We start from the raw sequence: 14,680 nt of genomic DNA on the forward strand, positions 1-14,680 counted from the left end.
TTAGACAGGGGTCTGACACAGGAGGTCTGCAGCTGGACTCTACAGGGGATGAATAGCAACCAAGAGAACCTTTGTGGATGAAAAATGAGACTTCTTTCTTCTTCTTCTTCTTTTGGTTGCTCCCGTTAGGGGTCACCACAGTGGATCATCTTCTTCCATATCTTTCTATCCTCTGCATCTTGTTCTGTCACCCCCATCACCTGCATGTCCCCTCTCACCACATCTATAAACCTTCTCTTTGGCCTTCTTCTTTTCCTCTTCCCTGACAGCTCTATCTTTAACATCCTTCTCCCAATATACCATTGGGAGCATCTCTCCTCTGCACATTGTCGTACATGGCTGGGGTCAGACCTGGCCGAGACGCCTGGAGGGACCGAGAGGTGGCATATTTGTCCTCCGGGCCACGAGGGGGCAACCGCCCTGGAGCAGAAGAGGGCCACGGAAGGGGAGCAGGGAGGCTCAAGTCTGTGGAGGCCTGTATCCACCAACAGGGGGTGCCCCGAGCCTCGTGGAGCCAGGACTTATTTACTTCCGTCACACCCATGGAGGATGATCCTTCCAGGGTCACCCGGAGTGCTCCCGGGTGCTCTCCTGATGCTTCTGCCATACCAGGACATGACGTCAGGTAGAGCACCTGGAGCTTATCCAGGTGAGGATAAGAGGGGCCGCCTCTCTCCAATCACCGAGCTGGAGTCAGGAGCAGGAGCAGGATGAAGCTCCTGGAGAGAGAGGACAGGTGGCCCAGGGACGAGGAGAGAGAAGGCCCAGGAGAAGGGTGACTGGGGCTAGAGGCACTGTGAGTTGTGCGGGACTGAGTTGTGTTGTGGAGAAGAAAATAAAGACAAGATTTGGTATAAAGATGTGGTCTCTGACTGGTGGTGTCCGGGCAAATATCACAACATGTCCAAACCAACACAATCTCGCCTCTCTGACTTTGTCTCCCAACCTGAGCTGACCCTCTAATGTCCTCATTTCTATTCCTGTCCATCCTCGTCACACCCAATGCAAATCTTAACATCTTTAACTCTGCCACCTCCAGCTCTGTTTCCTGTGCCACCGTCTCCAGCCCATATAACACAGCTGGTCTCACTACCGTCCTGTAGACCTTCCCTGTCACTCTTGCTGATACCCGTCTGTCACAAATCACTCCTGACACTCTTCTCCACCCTGCCTCCACTTTCTTCTTCACCTCTCTTCCACAATCGCCATTACTCTGTACTGTTGATCCCAAGTATTGAAACTCATCCATCTTCGCCAACTCTGCTTCCTTCATCCTCACCATTCCACTGACCTCCCTCTCATTCACTCACATGTATTCTGTCTTAGACTTTGGGGTCACATAGTCATTTAGGGGTGATATAGTTATTGTGCATAAAGTGTTTTGCTATGCTTTTCACATTTCCATGTGGGAATGGTTTAACGTAACACTCTCATACTGGTTTAGGCCAGTTTAAGGCCACTGGCAGCTGACACCTAGTGTAGGTGCCAACCGTAAAATGGGCACCAGTCCATCACCAGAGTACCCTCACCAACACATGAATTGGCACACACATGTCATTGAGGAGGGCGACATGGCGGCGCAGTGGTAGCTCATCTGCCTTCTGGCATTGTGGGGGGGTCCCTGTGCAGGGTCGGATCTATTATGAAACTAATGAAGCTTAAGTATCAGGTCCCCTAATACCAGAATGACCCCAAAAGTGACTTTAGTCCACATTGCTTAAAAATGCTGGTTGTCTACTGTATTTGTTTTTAAATATAATATTAATCACATATTATCATTCAGTACAGCAATTTTAATGAAAATCTGGGATGCAGTGGTTACATTTTTTAAAAATGTGTGGTGCTCTATCATGGAACAAGCCCATTGAGGAAGATAACAGTGGCTACACACTGGTTGTGAAGGAGACCCCGTTAACAGTCCAAGCATCAGGGCCCCAAAAATGGAGGTCAGTCACCGTCCCTGTGTCATCTTTGTCCACATTGGTTTCCTCCCACAGTCCAAAGACATGCAGGTTAGGTGGATCAGTGATGTTTAGATGGCCAATGTGTATGTGCGTTCACCCTGTGATGGACTGGCGGACCATCCAGACCAGAGAGTGTTCCTGCTTTGAGCCCGATGCATGCTGGGATAGGCTCCAGCTGCCTCGTGATCTTGTTCTGAATAAGCAGGCTTACAAAATGGATGGAAGTCTCAGGGGTGTGAGAAGAAAAGTGGGGTTCACAAAAATAAAAACAAACAACAGACACAGGTAGAACATGCAAACACTGAAGAGAATTTAGACCAAGAATGCTCGCCAGCTTTTATCACTATGCCACCAAAAAAAAAAAAAAAATTGAGGTGGTCTCATTAGCCCAGCGACTCACTTGTCCGAATTTCTTTTCTCATCTCCAAAACTCCAGTAGCCTTTCCCAGGCAGGTCAGTGTAGGCAGGGAGGTGCCATCATAAACAAATCACCCAACGCAGGGCAACTCCTCTGTGTGTTTAGACAGCGTAGCCTTTTGGCTTCGTCTCAAAGCCCATGGAGATAAACGGGCAGACATCGCCGAGCACAAAGTAGGCTGCAGGTGTGCGGATTCTGCCCCATCACTGAACCTCTGAGTTCAGCGTAATGCTAGCCCCGTGGACTCTTTGCCAAACATGATAAATCTTTTTGGCTGAGATCCCCACCTGATACTCCAGACCTCCAACCTCATTAATGCTTTTTGCAGACTTGTCTTTTCTTGCACTTTAAATCTGAGATGATATAAAACCGAAAGACGATAAAAACAAAACCTGGCGTGTGGAAACAGGTGGGATTATTAATTTTTTTTAATATCAGGGTATCCTATTTGACTGAAGGATTAAAAAATATACTAATTATTATTTCAAACTCTCCCGCTAGATTTGTTCAGTAAAGAGAGACGCTTATAGAAGGCAGGAGTAGGCAGCAAGCTTGTGGGGGGGCTTATGTCCTGAATGGATGCAGTGGATTGTGACGGATGGCCGGGGTCCATGCCTGGCCGGGACGCCCCTTCACCACATCTGCCAGGGGGACAAGGGTGGGAAGCCCAGTATCTCCCCCTGGACGCTAGATGGCAGCCTCCCGGGGTTGCAGCGGTGCCTCGGACTCCCCCAGGGCTTCATGGGGGTTGGAGTTCTGTGCAGCTCTGTGGGGTTCTGCAAGTGCCGCCAGGGGGTTCTGCAGCAGGAGCGGCTGGCTTCGTCTTACCTGGAAGTGCAGCTGGATATTGCCAATCAAGCACCTGGTACCCAATAAAAGGGAGCCAGCGACCACCACTCAGGGGCCAGAGTCGGGTGGGAGGAGGACAAAGCTTGCTGAGGAGGAGGAGTGGTGGTGGAAGAGAGGAGAAGAAGAAGAGTGCTTGGTGTTATTGTGGTACTGTGCTTGGGACTGTGTTGTGGCTGGAGGGATTACGGGGAAGACATGCCCTCCAGCTGAAGAAAAATAAAGAGTTTATTTGTTTTTACGCGTGCCTCCATGTCAATCTGTATCGGGTCAGGCACAATATAGCGCCTTTCTTACAGGATGCAGGGGTATTGTTCCAGCTGAAGAATAAGACCACATCCTTTTGTGTGAAGAAGCTGGACACGTCTTTGGGTAATTTAGTAGAAATGCAAAGTTGCTCTTATTTCACGATGACTGGAAACATGGCAAAGAAGAAACGTCATTAGGAAAGGCATTACATGTGGTGTGACCCTGAGCAAGTCTATTCAATTGCCTGTGCTCTGACTATGAAAAAAATGACCGTTTACAGTCGCAGTCTTTGCTGCTCTTGTGGTTCACCTTGGATAAAGGTGTCACACAAAAACTAGGATTCTAATATGTAAGATGATTAATCTCACTCGAGACAAAAAATAAGAGTTGGGGAATTGTCCCCGGATAATATCCAGCGATCTTCAATGGTGAGCAGAAGCATAACAGTCGATCATACAAGACAATGAAAGGTGGTATTTACACCAAATGGCAACCGGAAGGAAGTATTGGTGGAAATGACATCATAACTGTGTGCCCGGAAGTGATGTCATCAAGAGGGGCCCAGGAAGTGATCTCATCAGGGTGTCACCAGATGTGACGTGGGAGGAAGTGACATTATCAGATGGGACTGGAAGTGATGTCATCAAAGCGCACCTGGAAAGTGACATCATCTGAGAGAGTCAAAGACTGAGATGATGCATCGGTAGAGGAGCCATTTTGGGAATCCAGAATATTCGGTGAGTGTGTTGGTTTACTGTTTTTCTTTGTGAATTCTGATGAACAAAGGAGAGAGGCGTTAATACCCGATACAACCCTCTTGTCTCATGGACTTTCACTCACCACCGGGCTTGTTGGCTGCTTCCTAAGTGCACGTGTGTGACAAATACTAATGTCCCACATAGATCGAGAATGGGCCACAACCCAAAAGACCTTCCAGCAGATGGTGGTCCTGTGGCTAGGAGCAGTGTGGTTTGTTATGATCTCCACCTTTTATGCATTTTATGTGTAAAATACGGTGCAATTCCTAACACTCTGTATATGGATTGTATGGTTTTGAGGCTCAAGGAATTCAAAATTGGGCGGCACAGTGGTGCAGTGGTAGCGCTGCTGTCTTGCAGTAAGGAGACCTGGGTTCGCTTCCTGGGTCCTCCCTGCGTGGAGTTTGCATGTTCTCCCCGTGTCTGCGTGGGTTTCCTCCCACAGTCCAAAGACATGCAAGTTAGGTGGATTGGCGATTCTACATTGGTCCTAGTGTGTGCTTGGTGTGTGGGTGTGTTTGTGTGTGGCCTGCGGTGGGTTGGCACCCTGCCTGGGATTGTTTCCTGCCTTGTGCCCTGTGTTGGCTGGGATTGGCTCCAGCAGACCCCCGTGACCCTGTGTTTGGATTCAGCGGGTTGGAAAATGGATGGATGGATGGATGGATGGATGGTTTTGAGGCTCAAGGAATTCAAAATTGGGTGGCACAGTGGCGTAGTGGTAGCGCTGCTGCCTCGCAGTTAGGAGACCTGGGTTCGCTTCACGGGTCCTCCCTGCGTGGAGGCTGCATGTTCTCCGCGTGTCTGCGTGGGTTTTCGTCGGGTGCTCCGGTTTCCTCCCACAGTCCAAAGACATGCAGGTTAGGTGTATTGGTGATCCTAAATTGTCCCTAGTGTGTACTGTGTGTGTGTGCCCTGCGGTTGGCTGGCGCCCTGCCTGAGGTTTGTTTCCTGCCTTGTGCCCTGTGTTGGCTGCGATTGGCTCCAGCAGACCCCCGTGACCCTGTAGTAGGATATAGCGGGTTGGATAATGAATGGATGGAATTCAAAATTGGTGGTTAATTTTGTGAAGAACCCATTTTGAAAATGTTTATTACTCAATCATGCTTTATTACAGTTGCATTTCTGTTTTCCGTTTGGGCACTGCCATGTCAGGTAACAGTTTCTGCCTTCTCCATGGAGATCCTTCATCAGGATTCCCTGGGGTGCGCTTTATAAAGGTCGCCCTGAGTGTTTCTGGAGCATCTGACCTTAAAGAATAAACGTTGTGTTAAAAAAAAAATCATAATTTAGTCCTTCCTGTTTCTTCAAATCCCTGCTGTTGCTTTTTGACACATTAAATTTTCAACCGTGTTGGCAATTTAGCCAGGACATCGAGAAGCACGCTGCTCTTTTCAAAAGATGCCCAGGGATCCTTTTTATGACCACAGAGAGTCAGGACCCCGGTTTTACGTCTTGTGGTGGACGGCCGGGACACCTCCATGCTGGGAGGACCGGGAGATCAAGAGTGGCCAGAGCGTTACCTCACCCGGAGCGCTAGGTGGCAGCCCGCCCTGGACTCCTGCAGGGCTCCATGGGAGTTGGAGTTTGGTACAGATCTGCTGGGGTCCGTGGGCACCACCAGGGGGTGCTGCAGCAATTGCTGAGCCCTCATGGGCAGTCCTTCCACCACACCAGGAAGTGGGGCCGGAAGTAGGTCATCAGACATCTGGAGCATTTCCGAGTGTCGTATATAAGGGGCCAGCAGACACTACTCGGTGGGTCAGGAGGAGAGGAGAGGAGTTGGCAAAGACAGAGAGAGAGAAAGAGAAGAAAAGAGAGAGTGGGATCTGAGCACATCTGTTGGTGATTTCTGTGCTCAAAAGGCAAAATAAAAGTGAGCAAAGACTTGTGTGTCTCGGTGTCTGTCTGTGCCAGGGCTGATTTCCACAGTCACACATGGACCACAGGGTAAGTGCCCCCTGATGACCTCACCCACATCTCTCCCATGCGGCAACATCAGCTTTTTCTAGATGGTGTCCCATCCAAGTACTTGCTGGGTTCAAATACATTCAGCTTCAGGTGGATTAATTGTTCTGAAGTGCAGGTTGTGAGTGCAAATCCCACTACTGACACCATGACCAAGTCACCTCACCTGCCTGTGCTGCAACTGGAAGAACAAAAGAAATGCAAACAGTTGTATCTCAAATGTTGTAAGTTGCCTTGGATGAAAGCATCTGCCAAATAATAAGTAGTAGTAATAATAATAATAATCTACAACCCCTTCCCCGCAGTCTCATTTAGGGTGGAGGACCGGTCAGGTGAACATATCTGTGAGATCTTTAGTGCACTCATGAAGCCTCATCTAAGGTGAGCAGTTTTAGCATCCACCTTACAAAAAGGACGTAGTGGTGCTAATAGAAGACCAGGGTGGATTCATTAGACTGATCCCAGAAAAAGCATTTGAATCGTATCATCTTAGACAAACATTAACTTCTAGCTGACAATACAGAAGTCTCTAAAAAATGAGGGGGAACGATGAGGGAGATGCCAAATGTTGCTTTGAAACTCAATTCTTCAGCAAGAACACAGGGGCACAGTTGGAAGCTGGGTATCTTTACGCTTTCCACCAAAACAATGAAGTATTTATTCACACTGGCAACTGTATAAACATGGAATAAGTTATCAAATAGTGAAAATATGATATGGGGGCCTTCATATCTTGATGGGTTGACTTTTGGCCAATGCTAGATGAGTAGGTATTGATGAATTGCTCTGAATAGTCTGTTCTTGACAAAACTTTTCAATACTCAGGTCCAGTTTGAGGGTTTTGAAGATTAATGGGTAGTATTGGATGTGAGGCAAGAACCAATTCTAGAAGAAGAAGAAGAAGATGTCCATCAGCCCTACACAGGCCATATACACTCCAAATCAGGTGCATTTAGAGCCACCAGTCAATTTAACACTCAACCCTTGTGAGGGCATGGAAGGACACTGGGAAAATTCCTGAGAAAATTATGGTGAACACAGGGAGAACATGCAGTCTCCACACTGACAGGGTTTGTAACGGTTAATTTCTGTGCCAAAATGGCACCATTCATGCATGTCATTATGTTCTCATTCTCCTCTGCCCTAGACATGATCAACCATCAGATCTTCCTTGCCACCCACCATCTCTTCTGACCTTGGCATCACCGGGACTGTGGCATGGGTCTAATCTCTTGGGCAGATCCTAGCATGTGTTCTGGTGAGAAGATATGTCAAGGGTCCATCAGGGAAGCATGGGGGTGCCCCAAAGATGGTGCTGAGCACTCGCCTCTTCTTTCTATATACCCTATGATGTTTACTAAGCTGTTGATATTCAGCTGTACCCGTCATCCCCTCCAGTGGACCACATGGCATCACTTAGAATCTCAGCATGTCTCACTGATATGGCAGCCTGAATGATGGTCTTCCATCTCCTGTTCAACCTGGCAAAGGCAGACCTTCTTGTTATCCCACCTTGTCCATCTATTCAACACCTTGGGGTGGTAAATGATAACCAGCTCTGGTCTCTCAGATTTACTCTATACCACATCCTTATAGATCAGACCACATCTGACAGATGGTCCAGGCTTTGGTCTTGTCACGTCTGGACTACTGTAACCTACTGCTGTCAGGAGCACCGGCACGTGTCACCAAACTGCTACAGGTGATACAAAATGCAGCGGCACGTCTAGTGGGCAACCAGCCACAGCTGCCACATGTCACTCCTCTTTACAGATGACTCCATTGGCTCCCTGTAGCAGCACACATTACGATCAATTCTTTGATGCTTGCCTACAGAGCAGTCAACGGGTCAGTGCCTATGTATATGGAGACACTTGAGAGGTACTGTGTTTCTTCTTGCCCATGCAGGTCTGGTGATGCCACCTCTGTGTGGCATGAAATCTCAATCCAGATTCTTCTTCCGTAGCTCCTAGCAGGTGGAACGAGCTGCCCACCTCCATTCGAATTGTTGATTCCCTCTTTGTGTTTAAGAAGCATCAGAAGACTCTCTTGTTTGGTGAATTTCTGTTTAATTACTTTTGTAACCTGGGAAGTGTAACTCGCTGGCATTTTTGTTCTGTGCTCTTCACTTCTGGTGGTCAATTCTGTCACCTTGTCCTGTAACGCTTGTTCCCAAACAGTCCCAGAGACTGATGTTTAGTTCGTAGCTTTTTGCAGGCCAGGAATAGACTTTAGGGTGGGCCTGTGTAAAAATGGGTGTTCTAGTTTTTAGGAGAATATATAAGGGCGCTTTTCCAGAAAATACATCTATTCATAGTCTGTTACACTCACGTAACTGAGTTATTAGGACCACACAAAAGTTGAACAAAAATTATCAAGGCAATCAAATGTGGTTGTGCCACGGCAGACACACACACAAAATCAGTCCCTAGAGGTCATGTCAGGTTGGGGAGCAGGCACTGGTACAGTGTGTTGCTGCACCCACCACATGACAAAACAGCTCAGGACCCTGGTTGGCAAAGGGGCAGACAAGTGGTCCAGTCCCACCTTCTGGAAATGACCTTCTATCTGCTGCAGCCAGGTGTTACGTGGCTGACCTCTTGGCCTGGTCCAGCCACTCAGATCCTCAACAATGAGGGTCCGGTGAGCCGGGTCACCCTCGGGAAATCACACCACATGGAAGTAATGCCGTAACTGACGCTCCCTCACAATGCAGGTCATGTGCCCCATTCGGGACTCCATGAGCAACACAAAGTCAAACCAGCAGGACCCAAGGATTCTCTGAAGAGACACAGCACTGAAGGAGTCGAGTCAAAGCTACAGGTCACTGGATAGCATCCATGTCTGACAAACAGGGAGCACCAGGACTCTAAAGACTTGGACCTTCGTCCTTTAGCTCAGCTATCAGGAGAGCCACACACCATTTTCCAGCAACCTCATGACCCCCATGGTCTCCCAATCAATGTTCCCTCTAAGGAGTAGCATATAGTGAGCAAAAAACATTGTTTATGAGCGACATTTTGTTTAAGCCAAACATTTATAAGCACCAACTCCGACGGTCAGAGTGAGCGATCGTGCGATAAGTACGAGCGACGCCGTCGGAATGAGCGATCGTGCGGGAAGTATGAGCGACGCTCTGAATTTGTGTGAGCGATCGCTCATGCGCTTAGCTTAGAGGGAACATTGCTCCCAATCCGTCTACTGACTACACAGGAAGAGTCACCAGAGTCATGAATGTCACTCCTGAGGTAAGTAAACCTCTCGACAAGGTCGACACTCTCTCATCAGACAGACACTCTGCTGATGGCCGTGCTAAAGATCAGGGTCGTCCTAACAGCATTATAGCCCCCCAGGCAAAGCAGTGCACTGGGGCCCCTACCTACACAACCACTCAGCAAGTCACGACATACATAGATTAGCATGGAGCCCCAATGTTCATGCAGCCCCCAGCCAACATGCGTTAAGACCTCCCTGCCCAAGAGGTCATTAAAGGCCTGATGTTGGTTTTTATCAGGACACTCACAGGCCCAGACACTCAGAGTCCTCACTCAGTCTCTCGAGAGCCCCGATCAGAACCTCCATCGACTCCGCCAAGATCACAGCATCGTCAGCAAAGTCAAGATCAGTATCTACCTGTCCTGTACAGTTTTACGCCAAACTGGTCGATGATTTCGTCACAGTCTAGATCGGCGGTTCTCAACCTGTGGGGCGGGGGTGCAAAGTAACAAAAAAGGGGGCGCGAAGATATGAAAAAAAGAAAACAAGAATCGAAAATATGAAAAATACATCTATCGAATCCAAAACACATTCTGATACTAGAAAAATAAATATAGAGTTAGATCAATGTCGATAAAAGTTAAGTAGGTATAATAAAACTTGTAGCAGTGTATCGGCAGCAAAAAATATAGGAATACATTTTATTAGGGTTTAAAAAAAATGTTGGGAGGGGGGCGATTAAAACTGTTATGAAAACTCGGGTCACAAATACTTAAAGGTTAAGAAATGCTGGTCTAGATTTTCAGCAAGATCATGTTCAGCTGATAAGACAGTCAAGTTACTGAGACGAACTGATGATCTTAAACGCATCTTGATCTGATTTACAGATGAAAAATCTCTCTCAGCACTGCAAGTTGTACTTGGAAGTTTAAGGTTTCTTTATTTAGTCCTGTTTACACAAGAAAACATGAAATTTGCCTTCTCAGTTGCATCTAATAACAGACAGAATGAAATATGTAAAACAAACAAATAGAGACGAGACTGGTTAAGGTAAGGCAGTTAGATAATGCATATTTACACCAAAAAGAAAAAAAGGTTACAGGATATTTATCAAAACCTTAATCATTATCATCATTATCTCCGATATTTCTTATTGAAAAGTCGATTGGCACAAGGAAGAAAGGAATTTCTGAAGCGATTTGTGTGGGTTTTCAAAGCGGCTATCCTTCCTGATTTACTATAGTTTAGTTCTACATGTAATGGATGTCTGTCATCTTGTGACCATTACTCGCAGCAAAGTATTAACATTAGGGAAAATGTCCCCAAGGCAGTTGTCAAGCACCTCCAAAAAAAAAAAAAAAAAAAAAAAAAAAAGATTACAATTTTTGCTGTCTTGTTTGCACTTTTCTGTTAATTTCTTGGAGAAATGCTGTGTACTGTATTCTGCATCTTGGATATTGATTCCAGATATACGCAGAGTACGCAGTCTGCGTAGGGCACCAACTCCCAGGGGGGCACCATCCCAGCTGCTCAAAAAAATCGCTTTTATATATTATAATAATAAATTAATATTAATAATATACATATACAAATAAACAAAAATATAAACGTATACAGTGATCCCTCGCTATATCGCGCTTCGCCTTTCGCGGCTTCACTCCATCGCGGATTTTATATGTAAGCATATTTAAATATATATCGCGGATTTTTCGCTGCTTCGCGGGTTTCTGCGGACAATAGGTCTTTTAATTTCTGGTACATGCTTCCTCAGTTGGTTTGCCCAGTTGATTTCATACAAGGGACGCTATTGGCAGATGGCTGAAAAGCTATCCAGCTAACTTTCTCTCTCTCTCTCTCTCTCTCTCTCTCTCTTGCGCTGACGTAGGGGGGTGTGAGCAGGGGGGCTGTGTGCAGCTGCTTCCTGAAGGACAGGCTGCACGGAGCTTCGCATATTTAAAAGCTCAAAGGGCACGTATTGATTTTTTTTATCTGTCTCTCGCTATCTCTCTCTCTCTCTCTCTCTCTCTCTCTTCCTGCTCCTGACAGAGGGGGTGTGAGCTGCCGCCTTCAACAGCTTTGTACCGGCGGTGCTTCGCATACTTAAAAGCCGTATTGATTTTTTTTTTTGACTGCTTGCTTTGCACTCCTTTGAAAAGGAAGATATGTTTGCATTCTTTTAATTGTGAGACAGAACTGTCATCTCTGTCTTGTCATGGAGCACAGTTTAAACTTTTGAAAAAGAGACAAATGTTTGTTTGCAGTGTTTGAATAACGTTCCTGTCTCTCTACAACCTCCTGTGTTTCTGCGCAAATCTGTGACCCAAGCATGACATTCTAAAAATAACCATATAAACGTATGGTTTCTACTTCGCGGATTTTCCTACTTCGCGGGTGGCTCTGGAACGCAACCCCCGCGATGGAGGAGGGATTACTGTATATTGCATTTGACGGTGAACGCAGAGTAGGCTAAGCACACGTGATGACGCGCGCGCCCTCACCTCTGTTACAGCTCCCTAACTAATATTTGGGGGAGGGGGCACAAAAGTAAATATCTGCTTAGGGCACCCATTTGGCCAGCAGCGGCCCTGATTTATTCCATATCGGAAAACGAAGCTATTTGAAAAATTTTGATATCTCCATTTGTTTTGCTATGTCAGAAATAATCCCTCAAAAAAAAAGGAACTAACTCATGGTGTTCGTCACAATTACTCAATGAAACAACTTAAGGTTCTGTTAACTGTCTAATGACTACAGCCAATCAGGTTACACATACACCGTAATGCTGCACCTGTTATTTATTTATTTAAGAATCAGTCAACCAATGGGATTTGACATTACGCTAGAAACAGAAGGAACGATAAAGTAACAAATACCCAATCAATTACAAAATGTAATGGAAGATGTCATATACAGTGAACTGATTGGATGGGCCTTTGACCAATCAAGATGGGCCTGGGCCCAGGCAGCTCCACCCATCCTTACGATGCTGCTCTTTTTCGTAAGTGGCTTTGGATCAAAGTGTCTGCTAAGCAAATAAACGTAAATGGAAGTTTATATTGTATTGAGAGAGGCCCTGCAGTTTAAAAAGAGGAAAAATTAAAATAAAAAACCAAGCGGCTTCAGTGTCTTACATGATGGTTTTCATCGGTGGCGCCGAGGCTGTGGAATGCCCTCCCTGATTACCTGAGAGCCCCACAGTCGACTGAGGCCTTTAAGCGAAACCTAAAAACTCATCTTTTTAGAAAGTCATTTTGTTAAAGTATTTTATAGACTCTTCTGTTCTTTTTTTATTTTATTATTCTATTTTTACTCTGTAGCACTTTGGGATTGCTAAAATATAAAGTGCAATATAAATAAAATTTATTATTATTATTATTATGGTTCGTGCTACATTTACAAAGAAGGGCAAGTGTGCCTGCATAAAATTGTAGCCATGCACATTTCCAGTTTGGCTCAATATCAGTTTCAAACTTCTATGCAAATGAATACAAAAATTTTACATGCGCCACAGAAATAAAAATATTTTTTGTGTTCCAGTTTTGCTTTAACTAAATACGTTAAAATGCATTAAGTCATCTGCCAGGGTAAAGATAATAATACTCGGAGTTTGGGCCTGCACCGGTCAGCCTAGCGTCACGGGCCAGTAGCACATAAGGAAGCTGTACCTGCATGGCCATCGCCTTGTGTGGCTTGGTGAATGACTGAGTAAAGACTGGGAGTCTAAGCAAGGCGATCATTATTATTATGTGGCGAGGGTGAGGATTCGACTTCATTTGCTCTACCTGTATATCAAAAGGCTACTTTTGAGGTTATAATTAAAAAAGACTGACCAAATAAAATGCAGGATTGGAAGCTAAATGTATCCATTAAGTAACTATTTTTACTTTTTGCTTCATGATGCGGATTTATTTGTGCCACAAATTGCTGCGGCGTGCTGTAGCGTACAAATAGCCCTTAATACGAATACATCTCTTTTACTTGTAGGAGTGAATTTAAAGTTGTAGCGGTGCAATACCTTCCCTGCTCTCTCTCGCCAATGTGAAATAATAAGCAAGTAAAATCGGCTAGTTCACATTTTGCATTGTTCTTTCTTTTTTAAAACTCTTAAACCCTCTTTCGCTTGAAGACCAGATCATGCGCCTAACATCTGAATTGCAGCACGAGTGTGTAAGGGTAAGCCGGGCGGGGGAAACGGGGAGGAGACGAGCTAGAGAGGGGCGGGGTTGGCATTCGTCCGCATTCGGGGGTGGAGCCACAGCCTCAACCACTGACGCGGCGCAGTTTCGCTCTCCTCCCCTTCTCCTATTCCATATCAATTCCCCGAGGAGCGAGTCGAGTACACCAACAGCTGTAGAGGGGAGTCGGAAAGAAGCATCGCAAACTCTACACATCCCTTGGTCAACGGATAAGGCAGCCTTGCCCGCGGACTGGCCAGCATCTTCTGTGGATGTCTGTTCTTTTCACATTGCAGATTTGTATTCTGGAACATTTCTCAACATTAGTAACTCATAAGGATTTTCATACACCATGATTTTCGAAAAGCTGTACAAAAGTTTACACAAAGGTAAGCATCCATGCATTCCGTAACGATACTTTATACTGGGAATGGTGTGACCTCTCGCCCCCTCTTTGATGTTGGGTGCTGTTCTGCACAACGCGTGCATTGTTACATCTTGCACTGAAGGAAAAGCGCTATATAAAACTAAGCTTAACTAAATGACCGTGAATAACATATCCAAACAATAATAATATATTCAAAAGTTTCCTTATCTGTTTGCCTGAAAGCAACATAAGCAATATAATCATAAGCTTCTCACTATAATTTGCACTATGTGTATAATTGAATGTGACAATAAAATTTGATTTGATGAGCATGTGTTAAAAGAGAGCAAGTTTTATTTATTAGCAGGGAACAGGAACGAAAGAATGAACTCTGACTGCTTAATACATGATGAAAGGCTAGCAAGGTACTTTTAGCATATAAAACTGACTTACTTGGAGGGAAGCAAAGTTCCATTTAAGGTACCTTTCCTATCTATCTATCTATCTATCTATCTATCTATCTATCTATCTATCTATCTATCTATCTATCATATAGTGACAACTTTCATAACTATCTGTCTTAGAGGCAACAGCCACAACTGTATATATACAGTACAGTATATCTGCAAGAAGTTGCATAAAATAAGATGATCTGCCCAACTCAGCATGTAGCCACTGCAACCCTCATTTGAACAGGCAGAGTGAAAATGATGATGAAGATG

The 14,680-nt window shown here is 45.5% G+C and overlaps 1 protein-coding gene across 1 annotated transcript in view; it reads left to right on the forward strand.

Moving 5' to 3' along the window:
• The first annotated feature begins 13,558 nt into the window (after window positions 1–13,558).
• Window positions 13,559–14,680, forward strand: part of mapk6 (mitogen-activated protein kinase 6) — an 87,658-nt gene continuing 86,536 nt past the window's right edge. The window contains exon 1 of the mRNA XM_028823870.2: window positions 13,559–13,980. The gene's annotated coding sequence lies outside the window, so the exon portion shown is untranslated. The remainder of the gene's footprint in view (window positions 13,981–14,680) is intronic.

This window comes from Erpetoichthys calabaricus, chromosome 17, assembly GCF_900747795.2.
Source record: "Erpetoichthys calabaricus chromosome 17, fErpCal1.3, whole genome shotgun sequence".
NCBI classification, from domain to species: Eukaryota; Metazoa; Chordata; class Cladistia; order Polypteriformes; family Polypteridae; genus Erpetoichthys; species Erpetoichthys calabaricus.